The sequence below is a fragment of the Bidens hawaiensis genome, unplaced genomic scaffold, assembly GCF_021521415.1.
Source record: "Bidens hawaiensis isolate Kalapana, Puna unplaced genomic scaffold, B.hawaiensis_p1.1 tig00009863_1, whole genome shotgun sequence".
In the NCBI taxonomy this organism is placed as follows: domain Eukaryota; kingdom Viridiplantae; phylum Streptophyta; class Magnoliopsida; order Asterales; family Asteraceae; genus Bidens; species Bidens hawaiensis.
Window position 1 is genome coordinate 881,358 of NW_027491741.1, and position 2,922 is coordinate 884,279.

Genomic DNA, 2,922 nt, shown 5'->3' on the forward strand with positions numbered 1-2,922 from the left:
GTTGTCTCGAGTACTTACTTCAAGATACTCATCTAATCCGTATTTAACTTATATGTGTTATATTATATTCTTCAGTGTCATTATAAAATGATGTTGGTAGCTTAGGGCTTACTTCAAGTTTTTTTCCTCTTCAAGTTGGATGGTGATTTTATATGTGTATCATCTGTTATGCCCTTATATGATAAAATTTGACTTTTCAACTTGTATGCTAATTACATTTATGCCAATGATTGCTCATAACCTCCTTTAATTTGTAGATTTAGTAATCAGGAGACTTCTACCAGGATTATTGGATTAAATATAAAGCATATGTGGTCCAGTCCATGGGACAGCTGGAGAGATGTTTCTTACGAGGACAAGGCGCGGTTGTTTGTGCGTTTTAAGGTGTGTATACATAGATAAAAATATTTTTTAATATATTTTGTATACCGGTCTGGTTTAGAAACTTTTGAGGTGGAAATCTTGTACATTCTTTGATGGTTAAGAGAGGTTAAAAAGATAATCAAGAATTCCTGGTTTACATTTTTAATAATTTTTTACTACATATTAAATAACATTACTAAGTATAATATTACAATAAAAGCTACCCAATGGGACCAATAAACATATAATTACCTTTCTTCCCCTGACTAGTTCGTATGTATTTTGGGGTTCGGGTCAGTTTCAGGTGGAATCTGCAAACTTGTTTAGCTAACTAGTTGTGTTTGGGCCAAGCGCAGCGGTTTGCGGGTTGACCTGTTTAACCCCATTTTTATTTAATATTTTTAAAAATATATTTCATTTAGAATATATGCATGTGGTGTTAGGGTTTATGTTTAACACCCCTAAAAACAACCCTAACCTTATTGGACCATTTTGTATACTTATTAAAAGTTTTTTTTTTCATAGTGTTATTTTCAGTGGGAGGAGAAATGGAGTCCAGAAATTTTGGGTTATTGGGAGAAGTGCATAGCGGGTAAATTTCCCGATTTGTTGAGTAGGGTACGAAAGAAGGCCACAGAAACGGCGAGAAAACAAGGTTTTGTAGTTGGAGATGATTTGACCGTTCTTGAAGACTTTAAACCATCTTGGATAAGAAGTGGGATATGGAAAAAAATGATTGCAAATTGGAATACACCAGAATGGAAGGAAAAGTCCAAAAGAAATAGTTCTAATAAAAATAAATCAACTCCCGTGAAGCATACGCTAGGATCTCAAAGCTATATGACATTAAAAAGAAAAAGGGTAAAGTATAACTCTCATTTTTATTTATGACTTTTCTGCTTACAGTTCCTAAGATACCTGAATGCCATTTGGATATTAGTTGCATGCAAGTAGTTGATTGATTAAATTGAAATTGAAATTGAAAATTTAATGTTAGATGCTATTGTTTATTAAATGAAATTTTAATGTTAGATGCAAGTTTGGTTATTAATTGGCTCTAGTGTTTAGTCAGCTGTAGATGTTTGTGGGAATATAGCTAGAATACATTTGGCATTTTGTATCTTATTGATAATGAGTTATGGTATCAATTTTAGTATGTTTCTAGATGGCTAGGAATGGGTGTATGTAACTTTAGTCATGATTTTAGTTAAAATGATTGAGTTAATTTGCTGCAATGGAAACTATATATGTATAGTAACTTCTCAAGATCCAATGTGTTTCTACGTCTGATCATTATAGCTTCCTATAACTTCTTAGACCTTAAATGAGACCCCTCTATTTCTCACATAATTGGCACTAGTCCCTGTCCCTCTTAATTGCATACACATACTGAAATTTAGTATATTTTTTTTGGCAATATTTGTTTAAGAACCTGATCCAATTTAGCATGTTATAAAATGATTAAACTTAAAACTGATATGAAATATATGTTTATAATTTCTGATTGAACTCATTTGAAGCTGAATTTAAGGAGTTTTATTTGATAATTACACCTTTGTAGGAAACGAAACTTGGGCGTGAGTTGACAACACATGAGATGTGGACGCAATCGCATTGTAGGAAAGGAAGTAGGCCTTTGGATAAAGATTTAAGTAGTTTGCTAGTTTCGGAGGATGATTCGGAAAGAAGTTTTGAAGAAGAAAATTTGAATTGGGTTGATGATAGGGCAGAGGAGACATGTTGACTAGTTAGTAAAATCCAAACAAATTTCAAAAGATAAAAACAGTGAAATTCGAATAATGTAATTATGTGGATTTAATAATAGGTTAATTACAAAGGATATGTTGTGGAGAAGTACGGGGAGAAACGTAGTGAACATCCCAAATTTGACCATGACTTGTGGTCACGAGCTGCTGGGGGCGTGAAGAGAGGAAAACTGTATGGGTTAAGCAATGTTAGTGGCACGCGTGTGCATGTTAGACAAGACCCCGAGGTATGTTAACGTAATTCATTTTTTGAAAAAAAGAAACTTGAAATAGGTTTACAGTTTGGTCTGAAGTCAAGGAGAGGGCTGTATAAATAAAAAACAAAAATAAAATAATAAGTTAAGCATTTGGAGGCTTGGAAATTAAATTGTCAAAAACTTGGAACATTATAATATGTGTTTCGGGTTACTAACGGGCTATTATATGTGGGACAAGGGTACATGGAACATAATCCAAAGGAATATGCAGTTTAGCCGTTTATAACCTGTTTATGTCAGCACGTTTATAGTTTGTTTATAAGTCGTCGGCCCGTTTACAACTCGTTTATAACCTGTTTATGTCAGCACGTTTATGGTTTGATTATAAGTCATCAGCTTGTTTACAAGTTGTTTATAACCTATTTATTACAGCCCCATTATAATTTGATTATAAGTCATCGGTCGTTTATAAATTGTTTATTTCTGACCCATTATCACTTGTTTTGTAGATTGAAAGGTTGAACTTGGTTATCAAGGAGCTCGTTAAGGAAAAAGAAGACGAGAAAGAAAGGTTAAATGGTATAATTGCGGAGTTG

General features: G+C 33.1%; 1 long non-coding RNA gene across 1 annotated transcript; it reads left to right on the forward strand.

Moving 5' to 3' along the window:
* The first annotated feature begins 263 nt into the window (after positions 1 to 263).
* On the forward strand, positions 264 to 2,103 carry LOC143533747 (uncharacterized). The gene is made up of 3 exons (XR_013135412.1): positions 264 to 384; positions 889 to 1,224; positions 1,925 to 2,103. It is a non-coding gene; the product is annotated as an uncharacterized LOC143533747 (long non-coding RNA).
* Positions 2,104 to 2,922: the final 819 nt, after the last annotated feature.